The 27,015-nt window shown below is 41.4% G+C and overlaps 1 protein-coding gene across 16 annotated transcripts in view; it reads left to right on the top strand.

The window, feature by feature from the left end:
• The window catches only part of CELF4 (CUGBP Elav-like family member 4), a 703,272-nt gene that overhangs the window by 349,769 nt on the left and 326,488 nt on the right, over nt 1–27,015 (top strand). The gene's annotated exons all lie outside the window — the stretch shown is intronic.

A 27,015-nucleotide genomic window follows, 5' to 3' on the forward strand; every position in this document is an offset into this window, starting at 1 on the left:
TGCAAGCTGCTCAAACACCACACACACAGCCTTGCTTCCCTGTTCCTTCAGTCCATCAGGCCCACAACCTCGCTTCACATCCTTACACCTTTAGCACACTCTGTGGCAGCTTATGTCATTCCCACAGAATCAAGGGACTGCAGGTTGATCTGCCACACACGCCCCGAAAAGAACATCACAAGCATGAGCACATACACTTGTGAATAACAGGGGGGGAAAGAGCTAAAAAAAGCAGCACATTAATAGGAAAATAACACTAGCAAAGGCTAGCTGAAGAGGCACGTGCTCTCCTTTGGTTCCTGAAGGGCTTTCATTTTAAATCTTGGAAATGTTAATAAGAGTTAACCAGGTGAGACCATCAACAGAAGGGATAGTGGCTGTGTTGGAGGCTGTTTGAAACACCTGTCCCCTCTTACAACGAGCACTGTTCCCTGCTCCTCATCCTTCCTGCGCAGGCGAGGGGGAAAGCAGATTCCAGTACAGATTTCTCGTTTAATTGCTCTATAATGCCATCTTGTGGCTTCTTCAGTCATGAAGCCGTTTTTTCTTACGTTTTCCCCAAATTAGTTGATTACCTTGTAAAGACAGGGATGGGCAGGGAAAAAAGGAAAGAGAGAACTAAAAGGAGCAATTTATGAGCATCTACCCATATGTCAGGGGCATAAATAGCTATGGGTGATACTATAATCTAAATAATGAACGGACCCAATTGATACTCTGAAGACACCTGCATCCAGTAAACCTTGACAGACTCCTTCTAAATAGTTTTCACATCTCTTGGAGTACCAGGTGATATGTTAAAAAATATATTAGTGGTAGTAGAAGACCAAGCTCGGATAATTGAGGTCCTTACTTTGATGGAAGTGTAAAGAGATCCTCTTTCCTATGAAAACTTGGTGTTTGAATTATCTCATTTATGGCAGGACTGATGGGACTTTCAGAATGGGTGGATTCAGAAAGGAACCATGCTCAGAGCATGCTGGTCACTATTGTGAAAGCTGAAAGAGGTGTGGGGGAATTTACAGGAAATCTGAAATGCTGGACTAGCCAGGCAGCACACACAGATTCCTTTGTCAAAGCTAGATACACAGCAGAGTGAGGAAAAAATGTGAGTAGGGAAATGAAAACAGCAAGAAATTACATCACTCAGTCGTTGGTTTCAGGATCTGCTCACACTAGTGATGATGCCATACTCTGAACAAAAGCACTCAGCTGTAGGTGCAAGCTTAGAGTGCTTGGGATGTTCATCCCAGGAGTCCTCCATGTGTGATTGTGGTGTTTTTTGAATTGAGGTAAATATTCCCCAAAAATACAATCCTCAAGCTGTTTGAAAAATTCACCCTTCAAAACCAGAGTCAGGTTCAACACAGAGACACCAAGAGCAGAATACATAGGCCAGATCTGAGATGCTGCCTCACCCAAAAAAAAATACAACAACAACAACAACAACAAAAAAAAAAAAGAAAAAAAAAAAAAGAAAACAAAAAAAAAACACTACTGTCTTAAGTGGGATTTAATTCTGATATCTCCTGGCAAAAGCAGACAAGCAGGACTTCATCCTAAGTGGGAGAAGGTACCAATACCTTTGGGACCATGTGTGCTGGCTTCCTTTATGGCTCAGTTAACTGGTACCTGTGCTGGGATCCGCTGCTGGAATCCACCGCTGACTTCACTCTGGATCCAAACTGTACCAGAGGTCCTGGTGTTTTTTTGTAAAAACAGTCACTGTGGTTTTTGCTAAAAAGAGCCACATAGAACACAAAAGCTTCTTCATCTTTGCTCTGCATCACCTACCACTGTTTCCCATTAGTTTTGACAACTGAAGCCTCTCATAAGCAATAGTGGGTTTTTTATGAGATTTGAGGCAGCAATGGTAGCAGAAGTCACCATGTGGAAACTTGGTTTTATTCAAGGGGAAAGGAGTTTTGGAAGGTGATATTTGAGACAAATTAGAGGAAAAGAGTATAAAGAGAACTGTCACTCTTGAATGAGTGTCTGCTTCTTCCTTATTTAAACAAAACCCTTGACTCACCTCTGTTCAATACAGGAATATTGGATAAAAATAGATTAATTAAGACAGAAGAGAAATGTTGTCATCTTTAGGTTTTAAATTCAAATTAACAGGGAAAATACAGTTTTTCACTGCCCCAGTATAAACTGAGACCTGCTGTTTTGGTTTCAAAGGAAAGTATCTGCATTTTTATAGCAAGAATTGTAAGCAGCTGGTATCAAGGTAGTTTTTTATTAACAGATTGTTGCAAGAGTTGTCGCATTTGACCCACAGTGGACTCCTTGCAGCATCTCATTCAATTATATCCTTTTGTGTCAGATAACCTTTGTGAAAGTGTTCTGTTGCACCTAAAAACTCTCAGGGATTTGTTGTTGATTATTTTTTCTTTACTTTTTTTTAAAAATTCATTTCACCTATCTTTAACCACCTACAGTGTAAATGTCTCTGTACCAGTTACCTTGGGCTCACACAGCACCAGAAGAAAAATAGGTGTTTCTGGACTGTGATTCATCTGGTCTATTTTGGATGCCTCATTAGGGTGAGATGATTCATAAGCAGTGCTTTATTCTCTCCATTGAATAGAAGGGGCCTGGCTTTGTTATAGACATCTGCATTCGTTCAGATCACTCCCATTCTTTGTTCTGGTTTGGAAGGCTTTTCCACATCTCTGTCTCCTCTTCATTTCTAGACTAAATTTATTCACAGCCAGTCCAAGCCCATCAGTTTAAACTGTGTCCCTCACTTTGGACAGCCAAGGAGCTCCAGTTTGCTGTCAGCCTTTGTCAGCTTTGAGGCAGGTTAAGGGAGAAATGTTATCAAGAGCTTGGGAGAGGCAAAGGCCAAGGACTGGTGTGATTCCCTATATGCTGCATGTCCATATAACCTCATGGAATCTTTATTGCTTAGATTAGGTGTTTTGGTAAAAAGAATCCCCACAAGGTTGGAAACAACATCTGCTGTGTCGAGATAGGGATAAAGTATGATGAACTGAAACATTAACCTTAGGACACAAGTTTTTTAGAGTTTTGTTTTCCCATTGGGTGCAAACCTGGCTTTCCCTAGCAACCTACCAGTGAATTACCCATGAACCAGCCAAAAAGCCTATTCACCACCTGTACTTAACCACATGAGCAGGGAGTTTGGCACCTCTCCAGTCAGAACAAACATTGAGGACAGAATCGTTTATAGGGTAGCTCTAGTCAGAGCTGTCTTGGTCTCTTGTTTGCAACTGAGAGATTATACGGTGTTGAAATCAAACACAGGCTGGGAAGTAATAGGCCTTGTTATCAGCAGCAGCAGAAGAAAGGGTTTTGTTGTTGCTGGGTTGGGGTTTTTTTAAAAGTGTTTTTCTCATGTAGATCTTACAATGGGATTTATTTGGAACCTGCTCAATCCTTCAAATTAAACGCAGGATAAACCAAAACACTGTTCAAATGGAATAAAATAAGACACCACCCATGAAATAGTCTGACTATATTTTAGAGTTTTTTTCTCATTCCAAACCAGAGCCAGTACCACAGCCCAGCAGACTGAAGCCACCTGGTGCAGCCACAGTAGCTATAAATACTCCATTGCACTGGCTTTTTAATGTTCTTTTACAAGGTGGAAGATGGGGTGGTTCTCTGTGCTTTATCTAATCCTTCTCCCTGTGGTGTGCCTGCCAGCAGCAATACTCATTGCTAGTAAATGTGAAAGTGATTTTGTCCTCTTATGTACCTTGTCCATGAGGTCCTAGTAATGGCAAACTCCTGTCTTTGCTACTGCAGACTTACCAGGCAAAAATAGTACCTTTATTTCTGGCCAATTTTTGTAGTCAGAGGAGGGAGAACTGTGTAGAATCTCTTCTTGGGACATGAAGTTTCTGGAAATTTTGCTCCACAGTCTTCTTGCTTGTCTTAGAATGTTGGTCCTCGTGCCTGCAGGTGCACAGTTTTATTCTTTTAGCTTATGTATTGCTTGCTTTTATGTCTGCTTCAGTTTGCACAGCTACAGCATCAGCTGTCATTGCCCACCTTACTGACCTCCCCTGCGGTCAATCCATTCACTGAAACGAGCCCTGCATTGTAAGCTGTGCATTACTGCACAGAAATTCCACATTTCTGCTGTGGTCCCTCCTTTTCTGCAGTGAGCACAGTGAAGAGGGAGGCAATCCATGGGTAAAGAGACACGTCTAAAGCCTCTGCTGAATTCTTCCACTGTGGGATAAGAATTACAGAGAGGAAAAAGTATTACTGAGCCCTGCCCTATGTGTTGGCATCCTGCTGCATTCTCAGAGAGCTTCGGACTTGGGAGTAGGAGTACAAGCTCAGCATAGAGGTCCAATTTGTTTAGTCAGCACTACCTTTGTTAGCAGTCAGCCTTGAGAGTTACAGAGGACAGAACATATTTTGGATTGGTCTGGCTGCAGCCGCAGGGTACCAGGTACATTTTCATGGTGTGCTTGTGGCAGGATCACCAGTTAGTCTGGTGAAGTGGAACTGATCACGGTTTGGTTCACCCAAACAAGGTGAGCAAGTAGAATGCTTTAGCCCAATTTAAGGGCATATCTTTTGGCACTCTTAGCTCAGGACACACTGTCTTTGCAAACCCACACTTGCAGCAAGGATGTAGCAGGGTTGCTGGGTTTCCCAGATGACTCATGTCCTAAGAGAAATCACCTCTTTAGGGACTGATATGAATAATAAAGACATGGACCTTGCAAAGACAACATCCAGAGGGTGTTTTTATTTTTGAGACTCCTCTGGAAGTGCAGGATGTTCTCTTCATACCCTGAAGAGCACTGACTGCTTCACTGCCTCCTTCTTCCCTCTTAAATTTGTTCTTGTCCCCACTTACTGCATTTAGTATCCCGTGAAGTAGGCACTCCAGCACTGCCAGTGAAATAAACTGCCTGCCACCTGCTTACCTATCTGCAGGTCCATTTTTTTTTCCTTCTTCTGGCTGTAAATATGTTGGTCAGAATCAGAGCTGGCCCCTACCATCTGCAACAGGTTGTATTTCAGCAATGCCCAGGCCTGTTGCAGTGAGGGTTTCTGACTTAGGCTTCTGAGAAGAACAATAAGAGCTGAGCTCTGGAGAAAGGAACATGAATCAGGTCATTAGTTACACCTCTGCTTTTCTGGAACCTGGGGCATGGAGATACCTGCTTGCTTTCAGATTAATCCCACCATCACAGTGTAAGCTAATGAGGTGCAATTTTACAGCTCAAGGTGAACGAAGAATCTGAGACTGTTGTTTGCCTGCATGTACAATTGGTGGCAGGTGCTAAGCAGCTCCTTCAGAAAGTCTCGCACATCAGGGCAAACCATGAGAAAAACAGAGTAAGGAATTAAGGTGTATTTTTTTTCCACTGGAGTGTCTCTGTGTGTCTCTTGTGATTTCCCAAACCAGAACTCCTCAGAACTTCTGCACTGCTTTGAGCCAGAATGATTTCCAGGGGCTGCCTGCTGCTGAAGTAGACATCTCTGCCTGGGCTCTTCTGTGGGGGTCTTCACTCACTCAGCAGACTAACAAACAAAAAACTCTCCAGCAGGTTAATGGGAGGACCAGAGCAGAGAGGCACTTATGTGTTCACAAGCCACAGAGGAAGCACAAGATTTATTGTTCCATGCTCCAAATCAGGGACAGAGCATCAGTGAGGGACACAGGATACAGAGTTATACAGGGCTACCCCCTGTAAGACATTACAGTGAAATGGTGAAATGGTGAACTGCCTCCCTTTACAGTGGCTGAAGAACAAGCAAGTAATGGGTTTGGCCTTCCTCAGCTTCTCTCCTGAAGGTCACTGTGCCCAGAATCTATACTCTCTGGAGCATGGGACAGTCTCCTTCAGGCCTGATTACACAGACTGAATTCCCCTCAGACAAAAGTGGGAAGGTGACCTGCTTTCTAGTAGCTTCAAAAAATGAGAATCATTTATTCCAGTAAGACACCACCTGAGACTGAAGCCTTAGTAGAGATACTAATATTGGGTCAGGCTTAGTTCAGCTGGTCCATTGTGGGGACAGCTGAAATTCTGCAGGAATATTATAATAGTTTGTCTGAGACCTTTCTGAGATGAGATGAGATGAAATGAGATTATAGGGAATGGTCTTGTAAGAAGGGGTAAAATCTGAAACACACAGCTCTGGGTCTGCAGGCTTGCAGTACCTGGTGCTGGTACAAGGCACTTATGCCTGTCTGTGGGACCAGCTCTGCTCCTAAACACAGCTATTGGCAGGCTGGTTAGTACTTTGCTGTTTGCATTTTATAATTCCCTTTATTTCCTTTTCCCCTAGTGGTTCTATTTCTTCTTTTCCTTATTCTTGTCTTCTTCCTTTCTCCTTTTTTCCCCATCTTACCTTCTCCCCTCTTTCTCCTCTTTCTGGTTGATTCTCCTTCATTCCTTCATTTGTTTTTTCCTCTCTTCTCTCATTTATTTGTTTAGAGCAAATTTTCAAATCTATAAACCCATTACAACAAAGAGGCTGTGTTGAGGCAGCCTCTGAGCCTGCAGATGTGTTGGGTCCTGGATTCCAATAACAGAACTTATTTGGAAAAAAACATTATCTGTAATGTGGAAATGGTTTGGCTTGAGGCTAAAATTTATCATCATTACCCTAATATCATCTCAAGACTCAGCTCTGGCAGCAGCTAAAGAAAACACCAAGGCTTAATTCAGTCAGTGCAAGGAAAGAGAGACAGAGGATGGAAAATATGATTTATGATGGAAATCAATGCAATCATAATACTTTATGCTTGTAAAATTGGGCTGTTCCAACAGTGCTCACAGATTGGATAGGCAGCTCTCCACCAAAAAAAAAAAATCATGGCAAGAAAGAATGCAGTAGTTTGATGGTGCAGCTGGCACAAAGGGGTAATATTCAAGGTTTGGGGTGTGAATTGGAACAGGTTTTGTTTTGCTGGGGGTTTGTTTTCCTTCCTTCCTTCCCCAGGGATCAGGCAACTTCACTCAACTGAGGTCAGTCTCTGCAGGACAACAGAAAAATCCTGTCCTGCAGCTCCCAGAGGTTGGAGGAAGGGGGATAGGGAAGGCAAGGATGACAATCTGGAATATGAAAGCAACGCTGACTAGTTTTCCAAGTAAATGGCAAGATCTGGCAGGAGCAGTATCCCCAGTGTAAAAGTGAAAGCAACAACGTGACTCATTCCTCTGCAGTGCGGAGTACCTCTCAGAGACCAGCTGAAGTATATTTACAAAAATTTGAATCAGGCTGTTCACCTCAGCTAAAGACAGACAAAAAGTGATGAGGCCTGGGAGGTTTGGTTCTAATGCAGAAAAGTAAAAAGCATCTGAACTTTTAAATTTGACCAAATCATGACTCCTTTCATCCCATAAATAAAATAAAATAAAAGTTGCAGAGATCACGGACAAATTTGCTGATGGGTTAGTTCATATATAGTGTAAAGAACATGACTTTTCAAAATGTTATATGCAATTTCCTTGAACAATTCTTGAAAGATGTTCTGCACTTTGTCGTATGGGTGGGAATATATCCTTGCAGCATTGCCTGTCCCTGGAGAAGCAGGACAGCTTAGTGTCCCCAGCAGCCTGAATGAGGGAATACAGTTATTCTTTGGGAATGCAAAGAAAAATGCTAATTTATTTATATAATTTCATCAAAGGTGTAATACATGATATCTAGGATTTGCAATTCAATGCAATCTCTGTCCAAAAGATCATCAAAAGAAAGCATTTGCACTGTTATTTTTCAGTAGAAAATACTTTTCCAAACAAACCTGTCTTTAGTAAGATGCTTTTGAAATTCCTTTGATATTTCCTGTTATCTTGAAAATCTCTATCTCTAAAAGTTGAGGGAAAAAATGTGGAGATTCCTCCTTAAAAATAATCAAAATTTCCAGATATCAGTTATGGTTCCTCCCTCTTGCTCTCCCTCTGCCTCTCCTCAGGCAGAGTAGATGCACGCGGTGATTTAGATCTGTAGCCACTACAGAGGAATACATTGCAATGTGATGCTGTGAGCACCACACCTACACACAAAGAGGGGACATGCTGGAGCACACCACTCGCTAACACCAGAAAATACAAACAATGTCATGACTAATAGTACAAACCATCAGGAAGACAGTCTTCCTTGTCTTCAGGCTCACAGGAAGGTTTGTTTGTAAGTGCTGTAGCCAGCAAAGGCAGAGTCTCCCTGTCTCTTTATAGCTCTCAGTAACTCCATGGGAGTTATGCAGTGGCCAACATTGAACAAGTTTGTGTAGGCAAGAGGAAATTGAGAGGAAATGCTGCTTGGGGTGACTCCATGCCTGAACTTTCATCAGCCATGCTGAGGGGTACCTGGTGTCACAGGGGTCTTCAGAAATATGCAGCTGCAGGCAGGTTTGCATTCCCAGAAGGACCATCACAATGAAAAGACCATCGCTGCGCAAAAGTAAAACAGTTCACCTTCCACTCACAGGGCCAGAGCTAGGGTTACCAAGGACTCTGCCTTATGCTGACAGGAGCATCTCCATCTGTAACTTTAAATGCTTAAAGCTTTCAAGCACTATGCTCTTTACAGGAATGGACAAAGAAAGAAAAGTACAAAGGAGCCTTTAGTCTATTCTTCTCCATCTCATCCACTTCCACAAGGACATTGATAGACGAGGCTCTGTGGTGGCAGAGAACTTGTGTTCCTCTCTTATCTGAGCTTTTCAAATGAAACCAAGAGGGGGCTGGTTTTTAGCAGACATGATGCCTTCTCTTATAGATACCTTGTAATATCCCATCAGTATCTGGCTGTCATTTCTGTCACCTCCCAGCCCAGATCTCACTTGCTAGTCCTCTTCCTTTTCCCTCCCTTGCACCCACAGCTTTCCATCACTACCCCACACACCTACACACAGACAGTGCACACACTTGTTTCACAGAGATCTGTGCGTGAAGCAGGTTGTTGTCTGATGGCCTAATTTCCCTGATGGATTAACAGATGACTCTACCACCTTCTGTAATTCTTTCACATTGTCCCCACACTTTTTCTTGTTTCTGGAAAAGTTTGACAGCGGTAGCAAGGGATTGGAGAGCAAAAGGTCCACTGGATGAAACCGAATTAAAAGTCTTGAACACCTGCAGCGTCAGTGCTGGACAGCCATCTGTCCCTCATTTGAGAGCACCGTAACTGTCTGCCATACCTAATATTGCTTGTCCCAGACAAATGCTAAGATGCTGCATGGACTAAGTTGATGTACAGGGCCTTGCTCTGCAAATCTATCCTTTGTTTTAAAGACAGAAAGGAAGGTATTGCAGCGGTTTGTCTTCTAGTCCATTAATGAGATCAGAAGATTTACACTACACATTAACTCCTTTTGCTGTTCAGGAATGTTACCTTAAAATAAACCTTCTTCTTTTACTCACATCACTTTCTATCTGCACACTACTTGAAGTATAGAAACATCCAGACCAGGTACAAGAGTATTTCCTCTTCACAAATACATATATATAGACATATATAGAGACATACATATATATACATATAAAATAATTTAAAATATGCTAGACTTATGCATATGCATACCTTCACACATGCACACACATGCTTCACACACAAAAGTGATGAAATTTTTCATCAGACCAAAGTGCTAGGAGCAAAAAAGAGCAACAAAAAGCTTGTGTGATACTTAATTCTCAAACATACTGCCCATCCGAGAATAGAAGAAATAAGTCTTTAAGGACCTGATAGGTCCAAACATTTTGTACCCTAACAAAATCAGTTTAGCAGGAGAAAATCTTCAAGGGCCTTTAGAGGAAGCACAGAGGAATTTTGCTTTCTAGCATATTCATAATTTTAAGAAAATCTGATTACCCATCTCCTCACAGACTTATTTTTTGGTACACCAGTTGAATTTGCAGAAGAATCACAGTTTTTATGTAGGAGACACAAAAACAGATTCTGTTTGCTGGTGTGCTTGAGAACCCTCTTCTGCTACTAAAGCTGATAATATTTCCTTGTCTGAGACAATATTGAAACCAAGAGATCGCAAAATTCAGAGAAATGGCTGTCACCAACTCATCAACAAATACTGTAGGGCCTTTGCTGTAAACTGGGAAAGGGATGTTGCAGAGCAAAATTTACTATTAGTCGTTGTTTCTTTCTTCTGAGGACTTACTGTACCTCTACGCTCTTGTCCAGACACCAATCAGAGTCAGAGCAGGAGTAAGTGGGGAAGTTTCTCCATCTTTGCCATGGAAAAAGTCAAAATGTGTAGATCCAGTCAATTTGACAGATCAGTGGCAGTGAATCAGACCACATGCTCAGTAAATAAAAGCCCATATCATATAACCATCACCATGCTCAGCATTTAATAGTGAATCTTGTTTACTTCTAAGCACAGTGGTTAAGATTGAAGGTTCAGAGAAGCTGTTACATCTTTACATCCTTAGATAACATCTTTACATCATTGGTTAATCGAGAACCAGAGGCTTTGTCAGTTTAACATTTTTCTCTACTGAATTAATGGAAATAGAGGTGATTTGAGCAGTTAATATTTTGCTTTCCATCACTTCAGTTACATATGATAATCATTTCAGAGCAGCTCAGGAGTGGCGATCAGTAAAACCACAGATAAGGTGCCTCTTGCTGCCACCACTGCTCTCGCAGGGATCTCTTGGGGATGAAGCAACAGCATCAACATGGCTGAGCAAAGAGGGGCATGACAGTGTTCAGAGATTTTCTCGGGAGGGGGTGTTTGGTTTTTTGTTGGTATAGGCAGGAAGCTTAAGATGTTATCTTCAGGCTACAATGTGTGCCATTTTAAACACACTGCTCTTAATAAATACCGACAGCAAATCAGGACAAGAACAGACGCAAGTTGTTTCAGGCGACTTCTGTCAAGTGAACAGTAATGCGCCAGGATTAGTGGCAATCCTCTCCATATTGAAGAGAGCAAGTCGCCTGCAGATGAAGTGCTCCAGGCATTGCAGTGGGTTTATCAAGGGGTCCTTGATATTCTGGAGCAGACGTGCAAGCTGCAACATTATCAGTAGCTTTTCAATTCAGCCATCTCCTGCTGAAAACTGGGTGGTGGTAGTGGCGGGAGTGGGAGGCAGTTGGTTTTAATTCCAGATGCATCCTAAAGAACCCACCTCCCAGTGGTTCCCAGACTGCTGCCTTCCCCCCAGTGATGTTGCTAATGCAAATAGACTTGCTCTTAATAACTAAAATGTTGAAAGCACAGTGTTGGCAGGGCAACAGTTTGAGCCAATGAACCATTAACTTCTGTCCCATTGTTTGCAATCAAAGTCAAACTTCACTGGGGCTCAAAAAGGCAATGTTAAGCATCTCCAGTGTCACCATCCTCCCTCAAACCAAGTGTCTCTTGAAAATGCCAGCCCAGAGGACATAGTTTTATAAATTTTATAAATATAATATAATATAAAATAAATATAATTTTATTACATGAGTGTTAATATCTGCAGTACATTATTCTTCTCTCCATGATGAGATAGGGAGTAGGTGTGTGGGTTAGCTCTTTATATGTGACCAAGACACCTCTTGTATATTCCTGAATAAGGATCTCTTTGGATCGACAGTGTTGAAGTACTACCAGGCTTCCTTTATCTTTCAGCAGTTTTGTGCTGTCCTGCTAGCTTAAGACTGCCTAAAAACTAGAATTAACAAATTTTATTGAGTTACCATGAGGGAACCCTCGTAACAGAGCCAGCTGTGTTGTTTTACTAATAATGCCATCAAGGCTGGTTTCCAGAAGAATCTATCTGATCACCGGCATCTGGTTTGAATTACTTTGTACGTTAGCACTGAGAGCTGACTCAGTCTCTGGGCACCTCAAAGGTCTCTTTCAGGCACAGACTGGTTTGCTTGCTAGATCCTTGTCTACAGCTGAGCATCTAAATTTATATTTCCAATCCAATTTAAAGGAAACATCCCAAGAAAATTCTGTCCCTGTAAGACCTGTAGGCTGGAAAATACTGAAAAGCTGGGAAATTAAGATAAAAGCAGCATCACACATTCCATGGAAACCATTTCTAAAAAACCTGTCACCACTTCTGGGATTTAGCTGTGCAGAACTTCTGGCTAAGAGTTTTTAAAGAGGTAATTAACAAAATACATATTATGGTCTCTTTGAAGCTGCATGGTGGGGTCTCGCTCTAATAACTTTCACTGCAGAGCTCCTGTCTTGACCCACCTCCACATAGAGCTCAGGAAACATAAGTGAAGGAAATCCAGTTTGGAAGTCCTCCCTAAATTATATTCAAGCACAGAAAAAGGGTTTATATGAACTTGGAAGTCTTTCCCCTGCACATTCTGAGCTTGCAGCTAACAGGAACTTTTCTTGCCTTTTTTTTAACCCCTTTTTTTTAACCCCCCCCCCTTTTTTTTTTTGCCTCATTAGTCTTCCAGCAGAAAAATGCTGTGTTATACGTGATTCTGAAAGGGTCTGTACTCTCCATGCAATTTTTATGCATCTTATAAAATAAATAACTTAATCAGACATACACCAAAAGAATACAGACACACACACAGAGTGAGAGACAGCAGGCACACCTGAGACTGAACTGCATCCTGTTCATAAAGGGAGATATAGTGCTGATGGCATTTCACACTGAGGTATCCAGGGACCATCACATGGCTTGATGAGACCAAGGAAGCTCAATAGACTTTCCAAACCTAATTAGTACTTAATGATCTGGAGAGACACGGATGTCCATCACCTCTGCTTCAGCCCCTCTGTTCTTCCTCAAATTCTTAATTAACCTTTAAGGAGATGATGTGCTGATGAGTTTCCTAGGATATTGCATTGATTTTTTTTTTCACACATGCACACGTACACACTTGTGCACACGCTCAGCCACACGACACATGCCAGCTCAGATATTAAAGAAGCTCTGATACAATTTCTGAGCTCCAGTGCTCTCCACACAAGGGCTATGCTGATCAGTGTTTATTAATGAAGCGCTGCTTCGAAAATTGTTAATTGATGGCAATGTACAGAACATTGTCTGGAATTTAACCTTATTCATCATTTAAGTAGGGGGGGAAACTAGAGCGTGGTGTTAATTAATAATGTAAGAACAAAGTTGGATCGTTCTGCTGTGGATTTGAAAAACAAAATCGTAACTGCAAAGAGAGGGAGAAAAAAAGCTGTAATTAAATATAAAACCAGAGCAAAAAACTGAGAGAAAATGGAGCCAAAGCCAGTGTCATACTCAAGATGACTCACTTTGTGCTGATAATGAAATAAAAATTTTCTTGTGAGCTTATGTAATATTTTACTCTTGTGTCATATTTAATCAACTCTGAGTTTTAACAAGCTAAGTAGAGGGTGGGGGGAAGCTGCTACCAATGAAGTGAAAACAGATTAATAAGTTTTGAGAAGTTAATAGACAAATTTTCAGATTAAAAAAAAAAAGAAAATAATCAATGTTGGTAGCTGAATTCACCAGGGGGAAAATGACAAATGGAGAAAGCCTTACTTCAAGTTCAGTTAATAACATCTAAATATATGGTGATAATGTAGTGTGGAATGCTAACAGCTGCACTCTTCCAAGCTTGTCTAGATGTTTTCAATGGCTGTTTGTTCTCCAAGTCATATGCTTGATTAATGGAAACCTATCTACTCAGATATTCATTTAAATGACTTATTACCACTTTTCCCACTTACATTGTGGCTTGAGTGTGACATCGCCTTCCACGGAACTGTTGCCCTTGCTAAGCTAGGGCACTTGAACCACTTGAGTTTGGTCTCAAAATCTCAGTGTACAGGCTTCAGCCTGTTGTGTTGGGCTGAGTGGACCACAGTAATGAACCAGTCTTCTGGTCCATGCAGGGATTTCTCTGGCACAAAGACCTTTGACCTGCCCCAGATCGTACCCAACACCAAGGATGAAGTGGGGACAGAATGGACATTCTGGCTGTGCTAAAAAGTCATGCACTAAAGCACTGCGCTCTTATAGATTATGCCCAGTTTCTGCCTGTGATCAGACAAAAACCTCTGTGTAGAGCAGGGCTGAAGCCTAGCATTTCCTTGGAACTGTTGTCTTCTGCAGTTTCTGTGTTTACATCAACTTGGGCTCTTAACCCTTTAAAGAGATATTTCAGTGACTCCTAGGTTTGAAAATGTGGAGGATGGTGTGAACATGTGGTGTGTTCCCCGCTCCAGAAATTCTGTCATGTAAAGAGAGAAAGAGAGAGGATGGTCTGAGGAGAGGAAATTAAAGGAAAAAAAAAAAAAAAAAAAAAAAAAAACCCACACCAAAAAGCCCCAAGAAACAAACAATTGTACCAAGGGAAAAGTAAAAGTACTGCCAGACTTTTCTGAATTTCAGAGAAATCTTTTTCAGGGGTTAGTCCAGTCCTTTCCTTTCAGTTTAAAAGAAAAAACATGCCATTTTGAAACAAGGGTAAATCCCATCTATTTTCTTTATTTCCAAAGCTCTTTTGTACATTCTTTTTTATTTTTCCTAGAAAGTATTCTGGACACTGACCAAATTTCTGACTTATTCAAGTCCCCTTAAAACTTATTTTTCAATGTGCTTTTCTGTTTATTTGGAACACGTTTATTAATTTCTGTTTGGAAAGGCATGAAATGATGAAATGTGGGGCTACACAAAGGTTGTTTAACCTACCTTCAGGTCCCAAATCAGGATTAGCTCTGCCTTTGTCATCCCTTTGTCATCCCTTGTCATCAAGGCCTGTAACCCTTGAGTCATTTGGCTATGGGTGACAAGAAATGGATGGTGAGGAATGCAGAGCGCAGGAGATGACAGTGCAGAGCATCAGAAATCATGGAGGATGTCAGTGTCTACCAGATGCCATGAGAAGGCAGAGATATTGTTTTTCCCAGATCTCCAAAGATGAGAAGAAAGGTCCTGCCAGTGCATGTGCGATTCGAATTAAGCTCAGATTTCCTCTGATGTGATTAGTGAATGTTTGTGCACAGAACACTCTGATGGTTGATAGTGGGAGGTATCCAAAGGACATGGAAACCTTCAGAGGTATCTGGACTGTGTCAGAAGCAGAAAGTACAAGAGAACATTTCCTGTTCTGCACTTCATGACCCTTACATGTAGTCTGATTGTGCTGATATCACTCTACTTTGTGCTTTCCCTGAGAGCTGATTCAGTCTTTATTGCCTCTTCTCTCGTCACATGCCTGGGGACTTAAAGGACACCCAGCCCCCCAACTAGTCATGTAAGCTGACATGTAAGTCACACAAATCAAGCTCTATAAGAACAAATACCCCATCTCTCAGCCAAGAAATGCCTGGTGTGGGTGGTAAGAGCGCTTTCTCATCAGTGGCTGTTAAGTGAACTGTTTATTATTTAATAGTCAGGTGGCTTAATTGTTCTTGTGAGAGCAAAAAGCAAACAAATGTTCAGTAGGCCAAGCTCATTTTACTTCCTATCTTATGGGTAACCATTACTACAGAACCTGGCAGCAACCGGACAAGAAGACAGCAGTTATTTTCTGCATTTTCACTATTTCCTTTCTTCTACTTCTTACTGAGAAAAAAGCTTTTTTCCTAGCCTGTATAATTTTGTTTAGATGAGCAATGAGAAGGAAAATATGCTGCTTAAATCTAGGACAGTATCTGACTAGTTACAAAGAACAATGGTCTTATATTTAGAAAGACTGCTGAATGACAGACCAGAGCCGATTTTAGTTCCAGAAAATCAAAGAAATAAATTAATAAATACATAGAGGAAAAGGAAAGAAACCCACCTCCTCACTCTCTGTAATCTCAGTGTTTTAAGAGAGTCAGGTGAGGCCATCTAGATCACCAAAGGCAACCCAAAGCTGGCAGTGTATGAACTGTGCTCTTAGCAATGCTTACACCCAGCCCTGGACATTAGAATCTGTTTAACTGAGCAAAATAAACATGTTAATTGTGATCCTGGGGATTAGCTTGTAGTCTGCTTGAAAATCGCTGCATCATGTTTGGCCACCAGAGTTAGTCTTTATCAGAGCAGGTTTCATGCAGAGATTAGGAATCAGCAGGGCTCTCCAAAGTGTACCCAGCACACTCCCAGGAGCTTTTGGGGTCAGTGGTGAAGTACTTGCAAACAAGCTTCTGGCATGTGTGTCTCAAAGAGGCCCCTCCTGATCTAGCAGGGGGAGTGTTAAATTGTGGACTGCTGCACTTGGTTCAGTTCCTTTTTTCATCCCTATGAGGGATATGAATGTGCAGGGTCCCTTGTGCTCATGTTTCTCTCTCTTCTCCCTACTATCACCTATGTAGGGTATATAATCTTTTGCATCAATATTAGTTTCTTGTATTTAACACTCTTCTCTTGGCAAGGGGAAGGTACAACCTTGGTGGGAATTTGTTTCTGGGGCACAGGAGCAAATCAGAAGTAGTTCACTCTTACCTCCAGCATGATTCAACCCCACCAGAGAAACCCTACAGAGAAGAGTGCTCAGCATGTGCCAGGAGTTGGAGGGGCTGAAGGGTGGTGAGGCACTGGCACAGGTTACCCAGGGAAGCTGTGGATGCCCATCCATGGAAGTGCTCAAGGCCCATTTGGAAGGGGCTCTGAGCAGCACAATCTAGTGGTAGGTGTCCCTGCCCACATCAAGGGTGTTGGAATGAAATTATCTTTAATGTCCCCTCCAGCCCAAATCATTCTACGATTCTGTGATTCTAAGATGTACAGTGGGATATTCATTGCCTTCTTAAGCCCGAGAGAGATGTCCTCCCTACTTGTCCCAGTTAAATCCTGCACTGCCAATCTTCTCTTTCCACCTTGAGTGAGCAAGAAGTAACTTTTGATTCCATGGCAAGGTGAACTTCCAATGATGGTGTCAACATTCAGCGTTCACTGGCTTAGCACCTTAACATGGCACAAGGTCAGAATCCACTCTCAAGTAACTTGAAGAGAGCACTTAGTCTTGGAAAGACAGAACATTGAAGGCTTTCTTTGTCTCCTAGACCTAGGGAAGCTGTGCACAGTGGGAATCAGAGTGGAATCATGAGGAAGATGATTGCAGCTCCTGTCCTGTTTTGCTAACAAATATGCTTTAATCAGATAGCACCAGTGGCAGCACTACCTGTTTTGTGCACAGTAGGATGCACTCAGCTTTCTGGGAGACATTCACATACTTGTCTGAGTAGCTCACTTGTCTCTAGCAAGTGTTTGTTATTAAATAGGCTTTTTCCACATATTAGAGTTCGTTTTGGTAGAACACTGTCATCCCAAAAGACATCCTCTCCATCCTCCCTATTCCTTGGTGTCTTCTTCCAATGACTAAATTTCTGCATGCCTATTAGCAAACAGCCTCAGCATCCCATTGTGTTACTTGAATGACACTATCATGAAAAATAAAAACAAAAACAGAATAAAAATCACCAAAATCTGACTGGGGAATCTTTAGAGAACTTTTCTGTATCCTGCCTTGACATGTAATGTGTTGATTTCATTCTTTTCCTCCTCCTGTCATTTCTGTGCCTGCTTCCCCCATCTCCCTCATTCTCTCCCCACTCAAACCTTCAGGTGTAAATAACTCAAAAAACTACGTAGCTATGTCTGTGACACAGCCATGCTGTGTCAGTCTCTGCTGTGCCAGCTTCCCCATCTGCTGCCTCTCTGCCCCACACACACGCTCAACACACACTCTTGTCGTGCTGAGTTGAATCAGGTGAATGCCCATGTTTGAAATGAGGCAAAAGCTGAAGATCTCTGCTGAATCTGAGACCTAGGCCATGACACTGATGGTGAACAGGCAATTGTGCCTTTACAAAGGGGGACAGAATCCATTTCACAATGCAAATGCTGAGTATTAATGACTCTAATAGACACAGGTGTGAAACTCATTGAAACAGCAATGTCCAGTGTGGCCTGTCAATGCAGAAAGAAACCTGCTTGATCTTCCTGTGACCCGGCTACTGCCTTACATGAGCCCAAAATGCACATTGATTCAATTTCCCATCTCTATTCTGGAGCTCCTTAGGAAACTGAACATTTGCTGAAAAGAAATAAAGCAATCATTACAAATGCTAGTCATTAACAGTGTGAACCTTTATATTCACCTGCCAAGATATTGGTAGCAACTCAGCAATGTTGTTCCCTGAGCACTGACTGTTGGGTTTTAATTACATTGTTCTATTAGAGCTGTTCAAATCAACCATTTGAGAACTGTCTGGCTGCTGTAGTAAAAAAAAAATAATAATTTGACCTTGACATCCTCTTCCTTCTCTTTGTCCTAGTACTCTTTGGAGGCAATACTTCATACAGTATATATCTTGTATATAGTCTGTCACTCTTCCTCCTGCAGTCCTTGTGGGATCAAAGTAGCTTTTCTGGTTGTTCCAGCTCTTTTATACTGCACTGACTTTACTCAGCATCTAAATACTGATATTCCTGTGGGTGCTCTGTAAATGCTGTCATGCTGGTGTTTCTTACCATGGCTCTACACCTGTGAGAGTTTGGTCATCATGTGTGATACCTTCTTCATAGTTTACTATTTTGATTATATATGTCTTTGTTAACACTTCGAGTCTGTCTGCACTCCCATCTTGTGCAATGAAGTCCCCTAGTAGTCAAATGCAAAAATGTTCCAAAATGCCAAGACTAAACCACCTGTGTAGCTCTCTTATTATTAGAATAGGTCTGCTTTTCCCCATTCCACCCCCAAACCAGAGCTAATGAAAGGCATATGGACAGGTTTTTTAGAAGTCAAAAGAGAAGTTCAAGCCAGTCTCTTGTGGCAGACCTCCCTGAGAAGTTACTGTCTTCATCCCAGCTGACATCATCTTGGCAGTTAATGAGACTGTCCAAGTTTTGAAAATGAAATGAAGATACAAGTGCACTGATCCCTAAGCCCCAAAAGATGGTTTTGTAAGTAGTGGCCAATTCTGTTACCAGTCTTCCAAGATACTGCAGCTGGAAATTGAGTTTGAGCATAGAAACAGCTTATTGCAACATTATTTCTTAACAAGGGTTTTAAATACTACGTCAGAAGCAACACAAATAGAGAGAAGCTAGGTCTGTAATGAAAATGTAAACAATTTCATTTATGCTCCCTTTCCTCATCAAAAAAAAATAAGTTGACAAAAACAATTATATGAGGTCTTTAAAATTTATCCATGGAATATTTTGATTCCATGGACAAATAATAACTGAATGCATAAATATTTATTTGTACTTTAAAAGACCACCATGATGTGAATAGCAATTTGGGTAACTGATGCTTATATCTGTTTCCATATCCCATAGTCCTAAATTAGACTCCATGGATATGGTACATATAATAGTCTCTATTCTTAGTGGAAAAAGGGAGTTCATCATGGGAACTTTTGCCTACAAAGTATCCTGAGAGGCTTGGTACATCTGGGGAAGCCATCTCACTTCAGAGTATGATGGCAGCAGAGGAAATGAAAATACACTTCCTCTGGCAGCATCTCCAGACTGAAATCTTTGGTGTGTTTGGGATTTGAAGGGGAAAAAAAAAAGATTCTCCGTAGACACCACATTTGTTTTATGAAAAAAACATAGAGCTCAAACACTACATTTCTCTGAAGAAACAGCTTGATTTCACACTAAGTGGTGATTAAGACCCAAGAGGAGAGGCTTTCTCTGAATGCAGCCACCCACCCATCCCCAGATTTCTTTAGCCAAAGCAGTGCTGTGAGGAATAAGATTGTCACGACCTTGAGGGGGAGTCTCAATGAAATCCTTGTGATCATCCTGCTTGGCTCCAAGTCATATGCAGGAGCAATAGCTTCCAGTTTCCTCCACAGCCACACTCTCAAGGACAGTCAGGACGACCACAAGGAAAATGAGCACTTTGTACAACTGCTGCCCATGTGCAATATTCACACATGGCACCCCTTGTCACCAGAATGGTGATCTATTTTTTTCATTTGTTACCAACATGAATTTAATTCTGGGTAGTTCCCCTGAGGGGAGGAAAAAAACCAACACCCACCACTAAAATAACCTGTGCCTCACCCATTACTGTCCCTTTAGTTATCCTGTCCTCTACTTCTGCAAGAGACCTGCCATTAACAAATTCCCAAACCACTCATTTATTTCCAGGGCTGTGCTGTGAAACTTCATTCTTCAAACATAACAAATCCAACAGCTTCATGAGTTGAGCTATTTTTCCCTGTGACTGCAAATGGGAATGGTCTGTAGAAATAAAAGCCCAGATCTCTCTGCTATTACAAGTAAAAATAGTCTGGGTGAAATATCTGCTGAGGAATATATTTTATGTGTTTTCTTTAACTGTCCATCCAAAAAGTGCTGAATGATGGTCGGGTGCTGTTAGGAGGCACTGATAATGGCCTTACATTTATAAAGCACCATCCATCCAGATGGACTCCCAAAGTACTTTATAAACTTTACTAACTGGTTGTTCCAGCTCTACACGTCACCTTATATCTATCCATCTGTTCACAGCTATAGCCTTACACAGAGCACTTTCACCACTAAAGGGTGGCATTTCCAGATTTGGGATGTTGCTGATGTTTAAGAGCTCACATCAGTGTGGAGTAACAGCTCTGTGGCTTAGCCTTGCTTCTCTTCCATAGCTCTGTTGATTTCAGCACTAATTAAAATTAGAGAGCAGAAAATGAAGCTGCTGAGAAATCAGGTCAAAAAGAGACGAGGTGATTTTTGCGTAGTAAAGCAGAGTAAGGCACCTCATTGCCAGCAGCTGCTTAGAAGTTTACACAGATGTGTGGGGAAGCTCACAAGTTCAAGCAAAATCTTGACTCCATATACACTTCTGCCACAGAGATATGCAATATCTCTGGGGAGATTACTGTTGGCAGACCTAGACCCCCTAAAGTCACAGCTGGATTTGGGGTGTCTGTTTAAGTTTTCCTGTAACAATGCCCACACAGAGGACCCAACAGCAGGGCTTCTTGTCTAGGCAGTGACATGCCCAAGTGGACATCATCAGGTAATGTTGGCTCTGTGATCTCTCACAGGCTTATTGCAAGTTTGCTCAGATTTTCGTTGCTTTTTACTAACATGGATTGCTGTAAAGTCCTGAGTTGAAATTACAATTGCACCACCAACATAGAACTGGAAGTCAGTATCTGGGGCTACCAGTTTGCACTTAAAATACTTAACCAGGGAATGGTGAAGGTAAAGCCACTAGGGAGGGAGAAGGAGGCAGTGAGGCGTGTGCTGCAAGCGCTTGTGAGTCCCAGGGGACTGCTTCTCTCCCCAGGTGAGGTGGGAAAGTTTTATGCAGTGCTTGCTCAACCCAGAAATTATTTAAACAAGGAGCACATGTGTCACTTTACAGAGCCCTCTGACAGTTCTGTTCACATTTGGTTGGGGTTTTGATCAAAATTAGATTCTGTTAAATTCTGGTTTGCATTTGGCTATAGGAGGCATTTAGATCAGGCAGCCTCTGCTCTCCTAAAATATACCCGAAAAGCAACATGATTGTGACTGGTTAGACTATGATTTTTTTTTTTTATTTTTAGTCCAGAGGGTATGTTTAGACAACAATCTACATTTGTGTCATATTAAGATCCATCCAGCACCCTGTAAAAAATCTAAACTAAAAGATTAATCATTAGCCATGGTTATCATATTATTTATTGTTATTGTGTGATGTTGAGACTATGTTTGGAACAGATGGGAATCCAATTAGCTTAGTTCTGCCTTTGTCCGTTGGATGAGACATTAATTTCAGGGCCACTCTCCACCTCATCTGAATAGCTACGAGAAAAGAAATATGCTCATGGAACTTCAAGTTTTTGAGACTGTTTGTCATATATTTTGTTTTCTCATGAAAGGACACTACTGGCTGCTAAGCAACAGAATAGCTGTGTTTACATGTACATTTATCTATATATATGCACGTACATACGCAGACACAGGGAGCTGTTTACTCAAGGACAAGAGTCCTCAACAGACTGGCTTTCAACTGAGAGTAATTCTATTAATTAGGGCTGCAGATACCATCCCCCTTCTGCTTCCCCCACCTTACCCCTCCCTTTCTTTCCTCTGTTGCAACTATTACTATTTTTAATTAACGTGCCAAAATGTTCACTTCTAACTATAACAAGAAAAGAGAAAGACAAAAGGGCAGAAGCAGGGAGAGAAGCTCTGGAGAGAAAGACAATTTGTTTGACTAACCCTTTCAGAAAAAGACAGGCTTGTCAATGATTTCTCTTCAGGATGGTATCCCATAGCCAGGGGAGGGAGCTGAAAAGCTTTTTAATGGGGCTTTTCTCCCAGCCAGGAATAATCATGCCTACAGAGAAGTCTTAAAGCTGCCTTCGGCTTGGGGGCAGTTCTGTTACACCTCTCAGTGGTATTTCTTTATTTCCTTTTTAACATCTCCTCCTTTTTATTTTTCCCTATTTTTTAAGGTGTTATGAATCCTAAGTCTAGGAGTTATCTGTCAATCCATCTATATTTTTTGTGCTATATTGATTATTAGGTTTTTTCTCCACCAGAAATTCCTATCCCTGGATTTTAAACGTTACATTTGATGTAATCCCTACACTTCAAAACTAATATCCAGATACCACAGTAAATATTTAGAGTTCAAGGTTGCCTCTCTGTTCTTCATCTTTGAAAGAGTTTGTGATTAATTGAATACTAGTGAAAGTGGAAGTTGATTGAGATGCTCATTGTAGAGAAACAGAAGTATAAAAGACAATACTGGGATTGAGATATAAACACATCATTAGCACGGGAAAAAGTGTTGATTGAAATTGGGCATATATGGATATGAAACATGGCTTTTCATACGCAATAAATTCTATGAAATACATGCCTTTATTGTTGCTGTTTTATTTAAGTTGAAGCTGCCTGGGTGTTGATGAAATACCAGGGAAGAAAGAAAATCAGCTTTTAACTAAAAGAATAATGGCTTTGCATTTACTAATGTTATCATTCTTCATGGATAATATTAATAATCTAAATGTTTGCCAGAAACTGGAAAAAATAGTTTGCTCATTTTAGGTTTTTTGTTGAATCTTTCCCATCCTAAGCCTCCTCCCTTTCCCTTCCCAAAATATGTGCGAGAAATTAAAAGCATCAGAAACTAGTGTGTTATGAGCCCCATCCTTTCCAGTTCTGAGGAGATGTGAGTTTTTAAAGCTTCCAGCTGGCATCCACCAGCCTTTCAAGACAAGCTGCAGATCTGGAGCCCACTGCTCCAGAGGTCCCTGATTGAAACTCAGTGGCTTTGTCAAGAGGGTGGTGACTACTTTTGCTCGCACACAAATTGGCAGTTTTCTGAACCACTGTGCGCAGAAATCCTTGACTCCTATTCATATGCGTCAGGCAGTGTCTCTCATTTCAAATGACATTGGCTTATTTGACTTTCAAATGAGAAAACTAAGTATCGTGAACAGATGAAGAGATAATCAAAACATCTTTGTTCAGGTTTTTGGAAACTGGTTTTGAAAACTGAAACTCCTGAGCCATTCTGCCAGTTCTCACAATATTTTTATCATTAAAAAACGAAAACAACATTTGCTAATCAGTTTTGTAAATCTCCTGCCTTTGGAGCCATGTGAATTGGTACTGATTCACCTTAATAATAATTAAATATAACTCATGTTTCTATCAACCCATATTTGAAAGCTTGAACAACATTTACTTTCAAATGGAGAAGAATTCAGAATCTGAGCTATTTCTAAGCCAGTCTTCAGCACTGACAACAGTGTTGCAAGTGCCACCCTTGCTTTGAAAGCATAGGCGTAAAATCAAAAGTAATATAAAAACCACAAAAACACATAGTAGTGAAAAACCTTCCTGGATCAGCAGCTTTGATCCCTTACCACTGCATGAACTTGTCAAGGCTCATCTCAAACATGATCTTGTATCTTGCTCCTCACTTTTCCAGCTAGGCCAGGACTGTTTATTCTTGATGAGAGATAATTCTCTTCCTAACTTCTAGGCTAAATATATTCATAACTGGCCAGTCTATTTCCTCATCTCAAAGAATTTATGTTAATGAGTGGCTAATTGTTAATTCAATTATTCTTTGTAATGATTCTTAACTATACATTGCATTTTCTCTCCCTTTTTGCATATGTGAATTGTTATACATTCATATTCACTCTCCAGTCTGTTTTGGTGAGTTGTGATTGATCAGAAAAATCATATGGTGAATGTATTTCATTTTCCCAATTCAATAAGCAGACACATGCCTGTGAGAAAATGGAGTATTCATCTTCCTTTAATATTCAAATATATTCTTGGAAATTTGGGGTTTTCTTGAATATTCATTGCTATGGAGACTCATTTCACTGTTCACAGAAAGAGCACAAAATAGGTAAATAAAATGTTACAAGCAACTCAGTCCTGTCCTCTGAAAAGGGAATTTACCTTCTCACACGGCTCTTGCTGTGCTACCCTCTATAAATGGCTGCATTTTGGCAATGCCATGTACAAATTTCTTATGAATTGTACTGTAGAGTACCACAGAACATTTTGGGATGTCGTTGTGGGTGTAGTTTGGTTGTGTCTAGACTGGTATTTTTTAAACAGACACCAGGGAGTGGAATATCCTCAAGATAATAGCATTTCATAAGGATGGGTGGATGCTGTCAAGATGAGAAGGTCTAGCAGCATTTCCTAAGGGATTTCAGAGTCTTTGCCAGGCAATTCCAGAACTTCAGGCCTTGTTTGCTTATGTTTTGGTTTAATTATCTGGAGTGAAAGGACATCTTTGCTTTGTATTTGAACAGTGACACATCACCTGCCCTCTCTAACCTCAGCTAACAGCATTATCTCCTCAGGTCAAGTGAGAAAGGCCAGTGCTCTTGTTGCTGTGGGTGACAGGTTCAAACCCTTATAATCATCCATGACAGCACTTGTTATACTTCTTTTTTTTTATGAGAATTTTTAAACCTTTCTCTTTCAGCTCCTTTATACTGCGGGTCTTCGGTTCTTAGCTTTAATTTTACATTATTTCCCTTGTCCTTCCTCAGCACTCTCGCATTTCAATGTTTGTATGGCTTGAAAAGTTTTCCCTCAGGATTTAACTCACATTCTCATGGTCAAATTTTCAAATCCATGTGTTTAATCTGGGTTTGAAGTAAAACCAGAAGCATGTTACAGTTCAGTGCAAGCACACACTCAGACCTCTACTGCTTGGCCTCTTTTTCTCCAGCCAGCAAGCTGGAGAAAGACACACAAATACAAATGCACACGCCCACAGGGCACAGACATATCCTGTTACTTCAGCTCTATCTTCAGCATTATCAAAATTAACAAGTAGCCACCATAATCCTGCTCACTCATCACAAAGCCCTCTTGTTCCTTCAGACCTGGATCCACAGCTATTGGCTTCTTATCTTGGAGGCTAAGTAAATAAAAGAAAGGCAAAGGAAAAGAAAAAAGACACCTTTATACTCTTGCATAAGCTTCACACCAACCTTCTTGTTATTGATAAGTGGCTTAAAGTGCTGTTTGGAAATGAAAAAGTCACCCTGGTAAGATAACCTCTGGCCTTGGCAATTCCTGGTAAATTACTGTGCATCTCTGACTGGACACAATTTCTCTTACTTTTGGCTTAGGCTGGGGCAAGCTGACACCCTGGATCACAGAGTGAAGGTACCCCAGTGTAATCCCTTGCCCTCACTAGTAGTGTTTTATTAATTGACATTGGGTCTTCTCCCCAAGTATCTCTCCTGCCATCACTTCTGAGTTTTGTTTTAACTGGAGTTTCCTCTGACAAGAGCAAAGAAAGGCATAAAATGTGAGATTTGACATTTTCTAGCCAGGAAGAAAGAACATCTCAGGAGCTGCACTGGCTGGCAGAGCTCCACTCACTGGTATCTGGTCTGAGTTGCTGCATGGAAAGACACCAGGGAGAATGTCAATACAGAAGAGAGAGGAGATGCTGTAGGATATGAGGGCAGTGGAGAAATGACAGCTTTGGTGAAGGCTCTTCCCAGGATAGAGTGAGAGCATGATTCTCTTGGGAATTAATGTGGTGTAATCTTCCTGTGGAAAGTGAAGTTTGACCATGTGAATTAAGCCTGCTACTTTGCAGTGGGTGAAGAGAGTTTGTTGCCTGTGCCACCACTCCATAGTTTCTCTCAGGAGGTAGCGTGTTGCATTATTGTTGTTCCTGCTGCTGTTGTTTTAATCTTTCACGGGGTATTATATAAAACAGCCTCTCCATGAACCAGAACACATCACTTGGGAATATGATGACAGCATCCATATCTTAAAAAGCCATAAAGTAGAGACACACTGTAGAAGGTAGACATTCCCAGTAATAAGTGCAGTATGACATCCAGGAAAGATACCCTATTGTGACAAGTTTGAACACTAGTTCAAATCTGGAGAAAAGTGCCTTTAAAACCACAGATGTTGCCATGCTTGTTATTTTAAAAGATTTTCCTTCCCTAAATTACTCCTGCAGCCGGAACAAAGCCCTTTAACCCTTGGAAGACCATAGCCATTTCCCGCTCCCCAGGTGTGAATCTTAAAACTAGCTCCTCTTGAAGCCTGCATCACAGACATCCTCCCTTAAAATAGCAGTTCCCCTGCATTTTGCACGACTCACACTTTGGTGTACTCCAGCCTATGTGGACCCTGACCTTGATGGGTGAACAAGCTGATAAGGGGTTTTCTTCTTCCCTGATCTCACGCAGAGATTAATTTCTGGACTATATATAGTAGATGTGAGGCCCGATAACAGGCTTGTTTCGGGTCTTGCAGGAACTGAGGCAGGAAGAGAGGATCACCAGAGTTCCCAGTCACAGAGGGATGGAAGCAGCCTTCAACTTCCCATGTGCAAAATGTGCTGCACCTCAGAGCAGACACTCATTACCTATTGCTGTATTCATACCTGGAGGTACAATCCTTCTGCATCACCCATGCTGCAGCCCACAAGATGGAGTGGGAAAGAGTTTCCTTGCTGTGCTACTCCACTAATGTGTTAGGAGAATTCAGGCCACTGAGCTTTAACTACCTTGGGCCACACTTTCAGAGCTGAAATGCCACCTATGTCCCTGCAGCTAGTTAGTGAAAAAACAAGAGACTCCCAAGCGTGATTGAGACTGCCTGAGCAAGGTGACATGCAGGATCCTGTTTTGAGCAAGTGAATTGA

Source organism: Anomalospiza imberbis, chromosome Z (assembly GCF_031753505.1).
Source record: "Anomalospiza imberbis isolate Cuckoo-Finch-1a 21T00152 chromosome Z, ASM3175350v1, whole genome shotgun sequence".
In the NCBI taxonomy this organism is placed as follows: Eukaryota; Metazoa; Chordata; class Aves; order Passeriformes; family Viduidae; genus Anomalospiza; species Anomalospiza imberbis.